The sequence below is a fragment of the Notothenia rossii genome (genome assembly GCF_949606895.1).
Source record: "Notothenia rossii genome assembly, chromosome: 1".
In the NCBI taxonomy this organism is placed as follows: domain Eukaryota; kingdom Metazoa; phylum Chordata; class Actinopteri; order Perciformes; family Nototheniidae; genus Notothenia; species Notothenia rossii.
In genome coordinates this window covers 41,821,648-41,838,138 of record NC_136912.1, presented here as the reverse complement: position 1 = coordinate 41,838,138, position 16,491 = coordinate 41,821,648, and the positions used below count along the sequence as shown (strand labels likewise).

Genomic DNA, 16,491 nt, shown 5'->3' with positions numbered 1-16,491 from the left:
CGCACTGATGTGATCCACTCTTTTAGTGTTAGTGAGGACATTTGCAGCAGCGTTATGAATCAGCTGCAGCTTTCTGATGGATTTTTTTGTCAGCCCTGTGAATACACTATTGCCGTAGTCGAGTCTACTAAAGATAAAAGCATGGACAAGCTTTTCTAAGTCCTGTTGTGACATTAGTTTTTTAATCCTCGATATGTTCTTCAGGCTGTACTCAGCAATGAATCAAAATGCACCATAGCTTTAAATCTTAATAAGTTTGTGAGGCATTTTGCTGAACACGATGGTAATCGCCTCATTCAGCTGTAATAGGCATGCCAACTTGATGCTCTGCTCACGGATGACTCGATGAGCATAATAAACTGTTAAGATGATGACCTTACGTGTGTGAATATATTTTTTTCTTTGTGGGGGTCTGCTCGCGAAAAACTGTTTTAAGTCCAGAGAAAGTCAAATAAGACGGTGTGTAAAACTACACTGCCCAGCCAAACAAAAGTAACCACTTTGATTTAACTAGGCCAGTAGGTAAGGGCTTTCCACTGGATAATAACTGCAGCGATGTATATGTTTTAGCTGAATACGTTTTTTTTTTTTAACCCTAACTGATGCAGTTAGTCATTTCTTTAATGTTTGTTCTCTCTGATGTAAAGTCAAGGTTGTAACTGTTTGCAATGAAGTTGTGGGGTGCTGAACTGTTCCTTTGAATCTTTTGATATATGATATAATTACTTGTCTTTCAAATTTGAAGGAGGGTGAGCAAGCATCTTGAGGATCATTATCATCATTAACTCCTCCTCCAAAAAAAAAAGTTTATTTAATAATAACACTGAATATGTGAATAATAACAGTGATTGACAGCTGATAGGAAGTATATTATTGTTAATAATATCATATTCATACAGACACACATCGATGAGACAGTTAATTAACGCACTTATTGCAGCAGTCTGCATAGATTTGGTACCCATGCTGGTCTAAGAGTGAGACAAACTCATTCAGTTATTGTTCAGTTAAAATTCATTAAATTACGCCTGCCACCTTATATATTTATATTTAAGGCTTTACTGATGTGCCACAATAGTGTCACCAAATGTTATTTAGTTAAAATATTAATATTTTGGCTTTCCAAGTTAACATTAATTGATATGACTGCGATTAAATCAGCATATACTTCTGCCAGGGGATGCCCCCCCTGAAATTCTCCTGCCACCTTCTTGCCACCCCATGAATATTTTTCTAGATCCGCCCCTGGGAGGAGGTGAAGTTTTCTCCTCCTCCCGCCATGCTCTGGAGCAGGGACCACCTCCTCCATCCAGGGTGCGGGTCCAGGGTGAAGTGCTGTATGGTTTCTTTCACTTTTGCATTCACAACATTGAATTTTCATTTTACAGTTCTTCGCGAAATGTGATGACGAAGAACAGCATCTGAAGCACACCTTATTCTCTTTTAGGAATCTCTTACGCTCATCAATGGGCTTTGCTCGGAATGTACGACATTTGCGGAGTGGATGTGGCTTTTCATGTATCGGACACATTTGATCAAAGTCCTCAGATCTTGTTGGGGGCTCACCGGTTTCAGTAACGACTCCGGGGAAGATCTCTGTTTTGTGGACAGAGACCTCCCGATATTTGTTTGGTTTCCAACCTGTCTTATCATTCTGTTTAGCTGTGTCTGTGTGGGAGGCGAAGTTGAAGCTTGGATCATTCCTCATGATAGCCTCCTGGCTGGCGAAGTTCACGAAGAAGTCAAAGGGTGGATAGTGGACAAGATTTTGCCGCTTGTAGGATGCACCGACTGATGCCCACTTTTCCTGCAGACCGAATGAAAGCTTCTGAACTATTGGGTTGACAAATCTGGCTGTGTCGAGGAAGGAGAGACCAGGCAAGTCTCCTTCTGCTTTGGCAGATTGAAGTTCCATTAATAGATCACTTAACTTTGTCAGTTTGGAATAATCTTGATTTGTTATTTTAGGAAAGGTGTCAATGCGTTTAAACAGAGCGTCTTCAATTACTTCTGGTGAGCCATATTTTTGCTCGAGTCTGTCCCATATCATTGCTAATCCTGCTTCAGGGTGATTTATGTGTATTGCTCTTATCTGTTCGACGTGTTGTCTTGCCTCGTTACCAAGCCACCTGTGCAGAAGATCCATCTCCTCACTTGGTGTCAGGTTTAAACCCTGGGTTGCGGTCTGGAAAGACCGTTTCAATGCTCTGTAATTCTGAGGTTTTTCATTGAATTGAAGCAAAGCTGTAGCAACAAGCTCGTGCCGTGCAAATTATCTCACAAAGTCATTCAGGTTTGAGTCGTCGTGATTGTAATTTGGATACATGGGATGGGGCGATGAGGAAGGATTACCACTGTGGTTTTGAGGCCTGTAATACTGTCCAGGAGTACAAAGGTTGTTCTCAAACTTTACATTGCGTGAACCATGAGCACACTCGTCTCCGTTGATGCGAGGCTGCAGTGAGGTAAGATGAGGTGACTGGGATCCAGGATTGTTTGATGGAGAATGAAAGGTTTGGCTTCTGGTTTGAGCTGTGAATGTGAAATGCTGTCACCAGGGCTTTGCTTTGTATTTGCTGGTACATAATGATCACTTAGTTGAGGTTTAGCCTCCGTTATTTCGGCTTGGTCAACAACATATTGCTGTGTGCGTAATGCTGCTTCCAATGATACAGACCTTAAACATTTTTTACTCCTTTCTTTCTCAATGTCTAAATCCTCAGCAGCTTTGAATACTTCTGCTATAGCTGCAGCTGTCTCTTTCTGTATGTTGAGCATTTCCATAGATGCTTCCAACTTAGCTTTTTCCAGCCTTAGATTAATTTCCTCTTCGGCGTAGGAAAGACGTGCTTTAGCTGCTTCTGCTCTCGCTCGTGCCCTGACTGCAGCGGACCCAGTTGATGATGCTCTTGATCGTAGTTGGGAGCCTGAAACACGGGAGCGCGTGTTTAGCGAAAAAGCCTTTTCTGTCATGGCACCGTCTGATAGTGTACCTCTCTTTAGACACTGTTTTGACGGTCATCCAGTGGCTGTATGTGAAGATGCTGTCATTATCTGCCAGCTTACACTGCGTCGTCCTGCCCACTAGAATGCCGTATTTTTACTGTGCTGTCCCCGGTATATGTAGTGTATATAGCTTAACAGCCAGATAAACTCCATCCGTACACCAAGACTCGGAAGACGTGAATCCTTTGCCCACAGGTTTAATGATATAAGGATGGTGTGAAACTAAAATAAACAAGACAAAATATAGTCAATTCTATGATCATTTCTACATACACACATTATGCACAACGGATATAAATCAACACAGCTTTAACATGAATTGAATTGCCTTGTTATATTTACCGTAAGCTTTTTAATGTATTTATTGTAATTCTAGAACACAAACATTTATAAATGGCATCATATTTTAAACATATAATCAACCATTTGTACATTTATTCATTTAATTCTCCTTGCATTAACCTTGTACAACATTGAGACAACTCGGAAGATCTTCAGCATTAAACACCACAGAATACAATATTTTCTAAAAATAATCATCTGTAATCGTTAACATAAACAATACTTACATACGATGCGATCAAAGGCATTAAGACGTATGCAGATGTAGCTGGATTTCTTACAAACAATAGCACATTGCTCACAGAGCCATGCTTTGCCTATTTCCTCTCTAATGATCACCTGACACACCCATCTGATGATGTCATCCTGATTATTAAAGGGACCAGACTAGGCACAATAGGCACACAAAGGATAGCCCAGAAAATGCAAACAAGAGTAAACTTAGCTGTAACAGAACACTGCACATTTATGCAGACCAGCTGTAGGACATATCATGGATGTAGAGACATCTTGTTTAAGATAAGAAATTTGAGGTTTAGTAATATGTCACAAGTTATGGCATTGTGATAATAGGACTGTACAGACCCAAACACAGGAGCGTTTAATACAAAAAAAGGTTATTTAAAGGCTCAGTCCAAGGTGAAACAGAAGAGAACATTATCATGAACAACAAACAAGATTCTGAGAAAGACTGAACAAAAACCAGGACTGAAATACGAGCTGATCGGATGACTGGATGGAGTGCAGGTGTTCAGGAGGTCAGGTGTTTTGGGGGGTGGCTGGGGGCTGCCTTGATTGTGCATTAATCTGTTGGTAATGCTTTGGTGTTCCAGTGGGAGGGATCACTCCGCTCTTCCTTGCTCGATTCAGACGAGTGAAGGCGGGAGCTGCGTGATTGTATGTCTTCACTTCTCTCACTCACTATTTCCCTTTTTAAGGTAATTACAGTATACAAAGCACTATACATCTATCAACTAGGGTTGCCAGAAACTGACCATGATCAAAATCGATTATTCGGCAGCCCTGGCGAATAATAATCGATTATTCGACCGACCCCGACCCCGATATTTTGGTTGAAACTAAGCCAGAAATAAATAAAAAACATAAATAATAATAAAAAAATATATAAATAAAATCGATTTTTAAAAAAAATATTCGATTATGGAGACTGTAACGAATATTCGAATAATCGAATAATCACTGGCATCCCTACCATCAACCCATGTTATATATATATATAATCTGTATTACATCACCGTGGTTCGTTGTGAGAGGAAAGTGTGTATTTTGCACTTTGTTGTATTGTTTGAAGGTTCTTGCTAATTCTGGCTAACTTTGTGGTCATTGAAGCTAGCTGCTGTATACCTTGTGGTGCCGCTGAATCTGACCCTTTGTCATGTGGTTAGCAGCTAAGCTAGGCACTGTTACATTCACATGTCCATTAAGATGTTGTTTTACCACTGTTAAAGAGCTAAAGATAAAGGAGAATTTAGTCATAATAACTGGTCCTGAAATCTGAGTGTATTAATTGTAAATGTACAAGCTTCATTATAAAGATGGCTCGATTGAGACGAGTGAAGGCGGGAGCTGCGTGATTGTATGTCTTCACTTCTCTAACTCACTATTTCCCTTTTTAAGGGTGCAACACCATGTCTCAATGACTCACAAAGTCAGGCTTTCAAAAAGAAAAGAAAGGAGAGAAAGAAAAGAGAGAGGGACTAAAGTGCGACATCATGTCACCCAATATTTCAAGAGAAAAGGTGAGTGTGGTCCATGAGTGGTGGAAATTTGTCTGTTAGGTAAGCGTAGACCATTGTAAATAATAATTGTTATGTTGTTTTTTGTACTAAGCTGACATTAAGTACTGTTAATATCCAGAAAGAAAATGCAGAGGTTTTTAATTTCACTTTGAAGGAGGTGAGCAGCATTGTGTTGAATTACATGCCACTTAACATATCTGAAGGGAGACTGGAATGCAATATACTGTATATATACAGTGGGGCAAAAAAGTATTTAGTCAGCCACCAATTGTGCAAGTTCTCCCACTTAAAAAGATGAGAGAGGTCTGTAATTTTCATCCTAGGTATACCTCAACTATGAGAGACAAATTGAGGAAAAAAAATCCAGAAAATCACATTGTCTGATTTTTAAAGAATTTATTTGCAAATTATGGTGGAAAATAAGTATTTGGTCACCTAAAAACAAACAAGATTTCTGGTTCTCAGAGACCTGTAACTTCTTCTTTAAGAGCCTCCTCTGTCCTCCACTTGTTAACTGTATTAATGGCACCTGTTTGAACTCGTCATCAGTCCACAACCTCAAACAGTCACACTCCAAACTCCACTATGGCCAAGACCAAAGAGCTGTCAAAGGACACCAGAAACAAAATTGTAGACCTGCACCAGGCTGGGAAGACTGAATCTGCAATAGGTAAGCAGCTTGGTGTGAAGAAATCAACTGTGGGAGCAATTATTAGAAAATGGAAGACATACAAGACCACTGATAATCTCCCTCGATCTGGGGCTCCACGCAAGATCTCACCCCGTGGGGTCAAAATGATCACAAGAACGGTGAGCAAAAATCCCAGAACCACACGGGGGGACCTAGTCAATGACCTGCAGAGAGCTGGGACCAAAGTAACAAAGGCTACCATCAGTAACACACTACGCCGCCAGGGACTCAAATCCTGCAGTGCCACACGTGTCACCCTGCTTAAGCCATTACATGTCCAGGGCCAGGCCCGTCTGAAGTTTGCTAGAGAGCATTTAGATGATCCAGAAGAGGATTGGGAGAATGTCATATGGTCAGATGAAACCAAAATAGAACTTTTTGGTAAAAACTCAACTAGACGTGTTTGGAGGAGAAACAATGCTGAGTTGCATCCAAAGAACACCATACCTACTGTGAAACATGGGGGTGGAAACATCATGCATTGGGGCTGTTTTTCTGCAAAGGGACCAGGACGACTGATCCGTGTAAAGGAAAGAATGAATGGGGCCATGTATCGTGAGATTTTGAGTGACAACCTCCTTCCATCAGCAAGGGCATTGAAGATGAAACGTGGCTGGGTCTTTCAGCATGACACTGATCCCAAACACACCGCCCGGGCAACGAAGGAGTGGCTTCGTAAGAAGCATTTCAAGGTCCTGGAGTGGCCTAGCCAGTCTCCAGATCTCAACCCCATAGAAAATCTTTGGAGGGAGTTGAAAGTCTGTGTTGCCCAGCGACAGCCCCAAAACATTACTGCTCTAGAGGAGATCTGCATGGAGGAATGGGCCAAAATACCAGCAACAGTGTGTGAAAACCTTGTGAAGACTTACAGAAAACGTTTGACCTCTGTCATTGCCAACAAAGGGTATATAACAAAGTATTGAGATGAACTAGTGTTATTGACCAAATAGTTATTTTCTACCATAATTTGAAAATAAATTCTTTAAAAATGAGATGTGATTTTCTGGATTTGTTTTCCTCATTTTGTCTCTCATAGTTGAGGTATACCTAGGATGAAAATTACAGGCCTCTCTCATCTTTTTAAGTGGGAGAACTTGCACAATTGGTGGCTGACTAAATACTTTTTTGCCCCACTGTATATATCAAAACAAAAAGCTAACATCTCATTTCAATTATATATTTCAAACACAGTATTTTCCCACATATTTAAGTTATATTTGTTTGGATTGATGCATTCGTGTTGAGAATGTTCCATTCAAAAATGTTATTATTAAAAAGGCATTTACACCATTTAAAAGATGACTATTGAGATCTATTGTCAGGAATGTTAGTCTTATATGTATGGCCAGAGGGCAGGACCTATAAACATATTTACTACCCAATAGCATTGTGAGGCTGAACAAAAGGACCTTTTGACTATGTAAAGTAGTCTTTTAAAAAAAGGATAGCTTAAAGTAATGTTGTAAAATAACAACCGGGGACCTTACAGGGTTAAGGGCTATTGTTTATTGTCATTTACTTTAAGATGTTTATTCTTAACCAATAATTTAATTTAAAAACTCTTATTTAAATGATGTGTGTGTGTCTCTGTATTCCTGATGATACACTGAGAGAATGAGCTCATAGGGCTGCTGATCACCATAAGCTAAACAGTCTGAATATTGCATTACATCTGTATAATGCAGTGGTTCTCAAAGTGGGGGGCCCCCTGGCATGCCTGTGCGGCCAGGGGGGGGCGCGAGAGACCAGGAGGAAAAATGGTTATGAAAGAAAAAAAAGACAAAAAAAAAAAAATCATAAATTGAAAAATGATTGATTCGAAAATAATATGATGCAGTACAGTACTATTACGTATGTGTCAGCGACGTGCAGTCAGGGGAGGCAGAGCCTCACCTGTCATACTCCAATGTAACGGGAAAACAACTAAAGAAAAACTAAATAGTAATAATAATAAAATGTCTCCACTGATCTATGATGTAAGTGTGATTTATGTATGATTCCAATCGCTTTTTAAAGTCAAAATCAGCAAATGTGCCAAGCTCCGCTACAACTACGGGTAGCGAGGAGAAGTGAGGCAGGGACGAGCTCTGCCTCTCGTAAGCCCATAGAGAGGCGAAGTCCCGCCCATCTACTTCCGACCCATGGGACCCCGGAAGCGGAAAATTATACATTGACGTCAATGGAGAGAGAAAAGTCATCTTTCGATCCCGTTTGAATTGTGCCACGAATGACACATATGATGTTTGTCAAATTAAAAGAACATTTTGCAAGTCAAAAAAATAAAAATGTGTTGTAAAACTGTGAAGTTACAATTTTTTTTGTGTGAAACCGCTCAGTGAACTACAGGTCTCTGGTCTCGCACAATACGCGTCACCATCACAAAGATGGCTGTCACGTTAGTAAATTTCACCTGTTTCTTTCAGAATGAGGCGAAAAAGTATAAAACGAGGTGAAAATCACTACAAGTCTGGGCATGTTGAGAGCTGTACATACACGAAAGGGAGCGGTTCTGTAAGAGCCAGCATGCGGGACCGGCTTTACAAGGTTTCAGTGAGTAATATGAGTGCAATGTTTAAGGTTAATGTCAGCTAGCTAACAAGGTACACTAACGTGTTTTGTTTTAGCAACTAGTTTTCTCCTTAAGAACTTTGTGGTGTCTGTGTATGCTGTGGATAACATTAGTGTTCACAAGAACAAGATACACTCCCGTGTTTTGTTTTAGTTGCTCTTCAGATTGAAGCGGCCAGTTCTATATCGACTATATGTGTGATCTCCTTTTTACATCTCGTTGTGTCATTTGAGTTTATTTGCTGTGTGTAGATTCAAGGATTTTGGTTATCTTGTCCAGGGATGCAAACTTGTCACCTTTCGGCGAAATTCTCCGTTTTGAATCCAAAATAGGTCGTTTTTGTGATTCCTGTAGATCTGCAATAAAAATATTTTTGGGGTATGGGAGGGGGTCTGGGACCCGGATTAATGTGCGGCCGCGAGCTTTTTTTTATATATTATAATGAAGCGCGAGCTGTGTGCTCGAGTCTTCCTGCCTTTCGGCTCTGCTCATGATGTATAATAAGCCTCTGCTGCTCGGCGATGATGGTCTAGCTTCAGCAGCTACATTACCTACGGTGCGTTCGTTAATATTAACTGTGCGTCCGGAGTCACTGTGGCACAGACTGGACCGCTGGTGAACAGCTGTTAGAACGGGCCGTTCAGGTGTTCACAGTAGAGCTCCCTGTCGGAGCGGCAGAGCGTGATGTGCACTGAAAAGTTTTTTTTTCCCGTCGCAATATTATCGTTGAGCTAGCCAACTAGCATACATTGTCACTATCTGCTAACGTTAGCTTTAGCCTTCGTTTTCTAATCGTTTTTTTCATAGGCTATAAACAGAGGTGGTATAAGTATATATCTTGTAATTGATTAAAAGTAGAAGTACTCAGTTCTTGTACTTGAGTAAAAGTAGAAGTACCAGAGTGTAGGAATACTCTGTTACAGTAAAAGTCCTGCATTCCAAATGTTCCTCAAGTAAAAGTAGAAAAGTATTATTATCAAAATATAGTGAAAGTAGCGACAGTAAAAGTAGTCATTTTGCAGATTGGTCCATTTCAGAATAATATTTATGATATGTTTTATAATGACTGATCATTAAAGTGTTATCAAAGCTGGTAAAGGTGCAGCTAGTTTGAATGACTTTGTATACTGCAGGCAGGGTAGCTTTTGGATTTACTCCAGGTGGAACTAAAGTCTGATTTGACACTTGATTATATTTCACATCATTCATCCACATCTGTAAAGTAACTAAAGGTATTACATACATGTAGTGGAGTAAAAGTACACCATTTACCTCTGAACTGTAGTGGAGTAGAAGTACAAAGTAGCAAAACATTGAAATACTTAAGTAAAGTACAAGTATCTCAAAATTGTGCCCAAGTATAGTACTTGTTGAGTTTATGAACTTAGTTACTTTACACCAGTGGCTATAAAGATAGAAAGACTAAGCCTTGCACAGAGGCATGAAAATACATTTTCAAAATGCTCAACAGTGCTGCCAAAATTATAAACTGACTGCTACACAATTAAAATAAATGCTTTTTATATATTTCTATTAGATGTGACTCTATGGCGTTTCTGTTAATATTAACACTGCTGCTTTAGTTGTTCTGACTGCTAAAATCCTCTGTTATTCCTCATTTTAAAGCCGATATTCTGTGGGGTCGGGGGGCTCGGATCCTTGTCACCTTTTTCATACCTGATGAGTTTGCATCCCTGTTGTCAATTTGTTTGGTTATCTAGGCACAGCTGTGTGTGACTCCCTCTGGTACACTGGTATGTGTTTTCCTAATGTAGCGAGCATTGATTAATTAATAAACTACACACTGACTCTAGATCCTGACCAAATCCTTTTTTGTTGATCAAATGTTTTTCAAAAAAATGTATTGTATATTATATAACAGCTGCACATCACAGACCGGAGTCTCTGCTACTGTGGACCACGAAGGAGGGGATCATCATCCCCATCCCCAAAGACCCTGCATGGCATGGAAATCTCCTCCTCCTGGAACAATTCTACACCCAGCATATGCTCCCTGTGTTGGCCAGTAGAGAGGAGGACATTTAAATAAACATACTCTTAACACCCTCGGACTCTGCGTTGTGTTTCGTATGTGGGATGGGGTGTTATGCAGAGGGGAGGAAAACAGGACACAGCAGATTGGTATTGTGGTGGAGATGCTGAGCAGTTATTTAATTGTTGCGTGTAATTATTATTATACTGCGTGCTTCTTAGTTATTCCATCTTTTGCTGTAACATGGATCTGTATGTAACTATATTTACTTGTTATCTACCACACTTCCTTCTACATCATACACCATCATTATACATGATGGTGTATATAGGATATATATTTATTTGTATACATATCTTTAATTGTATAATTTAATTTTTCGTATTTGGGATTTCTCTTTTGTCCACTCAAATACACTTGGCCCTTTCTCTTTTCCATGTGGAAAATGGCAACTGCATATTCTGCTTTTCTCATCTGCTCCCTGTCTGCTCATCTACGATGAGACAATTATATAATGAATTACTAATAATCATTTAAACCTGCTATTACCAATATTTCACAAATTCTTCATGTAAACTTAAGAGTACAGCTGTATGTCAGCTTTGCTTGGTTCATCTTACTGGGGGGGGGGGGGGCAGCAGCTACATGGATGTCAGTGCAGTCCACAATAATTTTGCAGCTGAAGGCAGAATGAATTTATTATTGACTCAGAATGAAGCACAACTTCATGTCATACAATACATTGACTTTATTTGTAATCGTGTAAAAAATATGAATATTGATTAGCAAGCAGGACCTGCAGGAACAGAGAATGGTGATGGATGGAGCTGGGAAGAGAGAAGAATAAAGAAAACAGATCAACTTTATTATCGGATATTAAAAATTCAATTTCAAAACAAGTTGCCGCTCCTACAGTTTTCTAGTATGTAAAGATGATTTCACATGACCTATGCAAAATATCACACTCAATACATGTGTCTCTGAGGGGTGCATTGTGCCTTTGATGTATATAAATAATATACCATAACCAAATACTATTACGTACAGTGGAAATCAGGTTGCCAGAGCAGGTCAGACCAGTGTGCATGTTCCTCAGGGTCTCAGCAGTTACAGGTGAGGTAAAGAAAATAAAAGAGAAAAAGGTCAGTAACAACACTTTAAAGTAACAACACTGAATAATTATCTCTTTTAATAATTTTCTCTCAGTAATCACTCAACTACTGTCTTTCCAACAAACAGATTGACTCACTCTCACTATCATCACAATGAAACACGTCCAGAAGAATGTCATGCAAAGCTGCCTGCCTTCCTTCCTTCGACTCTCCCTGAACTGCCTGATCTTTTAATGGTCAATGTTAACCATTTGTGCAGATAGCATTAAGTAGAAAAGATCGCTGATACTAATGTGGCGTTAGCCTACCTCCCGCCCCCTTAGCACCTGGTGGAGGGGGCGATAGGCTACTCTTCAAATGTTTCACAAAATACTTACCATCATGACTACTCTTACTGTTTAACATTTTGGTTTACTTCATGTTAAGGCTAATACAAATGACAAGGCTAAGTAATGTAATATAATGCTAACTAACATGCTCGCTACTAGCTAGGTAGCTAACTTGACTATGTTCCATGCAAAACATGTACTGTATATTACCTGATATGTTTGGTCCGACGACTCCTGGTCCTTTCATCAGACGGGAAGCGATAGAACGAGCAAGTGGTATGATCTCTTTTGTGATTACAACCTGGTACAAAGCACACAGGCATCTTGTAAAAGTGAATTTATTGGAGCAATCTCTTATATTTATTGGAGGGAATAAATCAGTCTTCTTCTTCCTCTTTGCTTTGCGAGTCACAACCAGTCTTGGAGCATTATCGCCTATGACATCACTTACGCGACCCAGAATGCATTTGGGATTTGTAGTCTTTCTAGTTGCGTATTATTCATAGTCTTATATTTCAGCATTTTTACGACAAACTGTGACTTTTTTTGCATGGAAATGATTGTTTAAGACTGACAAACATCATATGTGTCATTCGTGGCACAATTCAAACGGGATCAAAAGATAACTTTTCTCTCTCCATTGACTTCAATGTATAATTTTCCGCTTCCGGGGTCCCATGGAGGCTCCCGGAAGGGGAGGGACTTCGCCTCTCTATAGTAACTTGCTGGAGCGCGGGCACTAATTTAGCGCGGGCACTTATTTTGTGAGCGCGCTCAAGCCAGTTAGTGTGGGGTGAGGTGAGGCACAGATGAGCTCTGCCTCACCTCAGAATGTGTCACCCCACAGACACTGGCTGGAAAGCGGGCCCTAAGCGCATGCCTGTTACCATCTCACTGTATGACACCAATGTAATGTTTGTAGATCCCTTTATTAAATGTATCCTCGCCATCCATAGTCTCTAAATAACTTATTTAACGTATATATGCTAGTGAATTAATTTCAGTTTTCCGCACAAACACTGCCCTAGTGGATTGTCAAAGGGGGAGCCTCCTTGCGGGGAAATTATAAGGATGGCTAGTCCGCCCCTGAAAATGTCTATGCAAACGTTATTATTAATAATAATATATATTTTTTAAATTATAAAAAAAATTAATACATTTTTCTTTTATAATTAAAAAAAAAAAAAAATTCCTTTTTTATTTTGTAATCATCTCGCGACCCCCACTTTGGGAATCCCTGAACTAAAGGACTCTCAGTGTTATCTCAGTGGGTCTAAAACGTTTTGGTCACCATTTATGTAAACAATTATTTCCGAGGCACATGTTTATATGATCATTATAGTTATAAAAAAAATAAGAGAATAAATGAAAAACAGGTATGAAATACTATATGACAGTAAAAAAAGAATAAAGTTTAAAAGGGTGATTTGTAAAATATCCATAAAGAAAAAGTAAATCTGTTAGATAGATCTCTTCATTTTGCTCTCAAAGTGCACCAGATTGATGCTTTTAACTTCAATATTTAAAAATAAAACTTCCCGGGTGAGCATCCCACCGGACCCCCCTATGTGAGGTCCACACACCACCTATAAAAATAGCACTTTACCACTGCTTACACCTATATGCCGTGAGCTGATTATCGAGCCTTCATTGTAACAGTCGCGGGTAGGCCTACACTGTGTATTTGCGTGGGGAATGTTGCAGTAGAAAATTCCACTGTAGCGACCGGTACATTAATGGGAAACCCTAAATGTTTGAGCACCCTCTATGAAACGTCAAGCTACCCCACAGCACCCCCAAAATAAATCTCTGGCGCTGTCACTGAGCCTGACTATTTGTGTTGGGGGGGGCCCGACTTTTTTTTTTCTCCAAAGAAAAAAGAAAAAGTTTGAGAACCACTGGTATAATGTAACCTTCGTTGATACTTTGCCTGTGGGAATAAGAAAAAAAGAGTTAGATATACTGAATATTATTTGATCTATTCCACCACTAGCTTAATCCCAAATAAAGTAGAGGTGTGTTTTAGGTGCCTTAAATAACCCCTTATTTTCTAGTGAGATGTATTTTTATTAGGGCTGTCAGTCGATTAAAATATTTATTTATTTATTTATTTTGTGTGTGTGTGTGTGTGTGTGTGTGTGTGTGTGTGTGTGTGTGTGTGTGTGTGTGTGTGTGTGTGTGTGTGTGTGTGTGTGTGTGTGTGTGTGTGTGTGTGTGTGTGTGTGTGTGTGTGTGTGTGTGAGATGGATCGTTGGAGCTATGTGCAACTCAATTCATATGCTCGAACAGGAGCTGCCTGGACGCTGCAATCATGTTGCGCGCACCATTTGTGCTGATGTGCTGACTTTTCGTACAATATCCACTGTCTGGCTACCTGCATAAAGTCAAGTGCTCGGCGCAGTTGTCGGCGAAATGTCACTCCTCTGTTTTCATTGAAACAGCTCCTTATATCCGTTAGCGCAGCTAGCTAGCACCAGATGCTAACAACAACAACAATACACGTAAGGTCTCTCTCTCGCTCCACACATACACACACCCTCCCGGTCCTCCCGATGGCCAGTCGGTGCCTGCCGGTGAGCGTGGAAGTGTGGTCTGCCGCAAGCGGGCGGCAGGAGCGGGGCTGTCAGCATCAGTATGTAGATGGTATTTTAAACTCGATGCGCTCTGAAACTACGGGGCGGCCGAGGACAAAAAATACACATGCGTTAATCGCGTTAAAATAATTAGTGGCGTTAATTTTTTTTTGCGTTAATGCGTTATTAACGCGTTAACTTGACAGCCCTAATTTTCATGTTTATATAATAGTGATTTCAATGCCACCCAGGGGCGGACTGGGACTACAATTCAGCCCTAGAAACTTACCCAGTCCGGCCACATGAAATGTCAAATGTTAGAAATCCGCTGTTTATTATTTAAAGTTTTTTGTCCGATTCGCTCCTTTTTTCCTTTCTGTACACAGCTCCAGTTTGGGCATTTTTAGTTGCTGCCTGTAGCGGAAGTTTAGTAAAAGAATTTTTGATGAAATACTACAAATCTCCACCCACCATAATTGCACTTGCTTCAGTTGATTGCTACTTTTTAATGGCGGTGATGACAGTTACAGTACGAACTGAAGTTGATGTGATTTGATTGGATTGTGAGCCTCATCTGATTGGTCAATCCCTCGATTTTTTTTCACCAAGGGAAGCCAATTTTGGCTAGCCTCCTCTGCAACAGAGAGTGCAATCTACTGTTTCACCATAACATCTAGAGGGGTGTTGTTTCACTCTTTGTAAAATACTCAATGAGAATGGGGGAGAGACGGGCCGGCAGAATAATTACCGAAACTAAAGGAAGTGCTTTTATTTATTTATTAACATTATAACTACAATCCAAAAAAACAGGGGAAGCCTGGCTTCCCTTGGCCTCAAGGAGAAAATGCCACTAAGTTCAAGGGATAATTCTCACCCACCTCTTTCCCTGCACTTGTATGTGCCAGTTGAGCTGGTTCTTCCACCAGCTCAACTCTGTCCCTCATCATGAACGCAGGAGGCTGGCTGTATATCTGAACTCGGGCCCTCATCATTCTCTTCATCATCTTGCACTTGTTCTAAGCTGCTGCTGATAGTGCTTGTAGCAGCGCTGCTGCCAAAAAGGTCTGTCAATTTGCGACATGTATATGCTTCACCTGCAAGTGACTTCACCTTTTCTTCTCTTGCCTTCTCGGCCCCACCTTTTTCTTTTCGTTTTCTTTGATTTGTATGCATGTTTTTTCATTCTCCCTGTCTGCCGCGGCGTCTAATCCCTTCTCTTCGTGTGGCCGGTCTTTTTTCTTCTTATTGTGTGATTATTTGACAGATAAGAACCACACAAATGCATTAGCGGCCGCTGTCGCCCTCTGTCGGCCGTCGGCGCAACTTAAATGATGACGTTAAACAATCTTTTTTTTAAAGGGCCTGCCGGCCGTGAACGGCCCTTGACGACCGGCCGTTCTGTGGTTCTCCAGATTCTACAGATGGCCAGTCCGCCCCTGATGCCACCCCAAAATGATCACTGGTTCCACTCTGGCCACCCCACTGAAAATGCCCTGGCTCCGCAACTGGTTTGAAGAGCTGATGGAGAAGTGGAACTAAATAGGCTAGGACAGACAATCAGAAAAGGCGGGAAACCCACAAAGACAGGAAGTAAAAGCAGACATGACAAATGGGGGTACCACTTTATAATAAGACTATATCAATGATTCATAAAGGGTTTATAATTAGGTTGTAAACACTTTATTAATCATTAAAGAGCCTGTGACAGCATCCCAACAACTGTTGTGCAATGAAATATTGGGCTACTAGCAGGGCTGCCAACACTCACGCATTGAGCGTGAGAGTCACGCAATCAACCCATATCTCACGCACTCACGCCACACTTGCCTTTTCTCATGCTAAGTTTTCGTCCAAAATAAATGTATATAAATATAAAAATAAAGTGAAGGAACAGCAAACCGAGCGGTCTACGAAATGAGACGGTTTTCTGACTTCAGTAAAGTTGGAACGAGATTGGGAGATTCTGATTTCACAGATCAATAACTCATGAACAAAACGTTATTCAGACACAAATGACGTCTCTTAAGTATTGCGGTGAGGTTGAAAACGAATTACAATCACACCGCCCTCCGAGCTGGACACATTACATTGGTCTCTATCTGCAGCCGAAGAAGAA

General features: G+C 40.5%; 1 long non-coding RNA gene across 1 annotated transcript; it reads right to left on the bottom strand.

Moving 5' to 3' along the window:
• Positions 1 to 11,089: 11,089 nt before the first annotated feature.
• Positions 11,090 to 12,507, bottom strand: LOC307033446. Its single transcript, XR_013806510.1, has 2 exons — positions 11,407 to 12,507; positions 11,090 to 11,188 (listed from the first exon to the last, which is right to left on the bottom strand). It is a non-coding gene; the product is annotated as an uncharacterized lncRNA (long non-coding RNA).
• Positions 12,508 to 16,491: the final 3,984 nt, after the last annotated feature.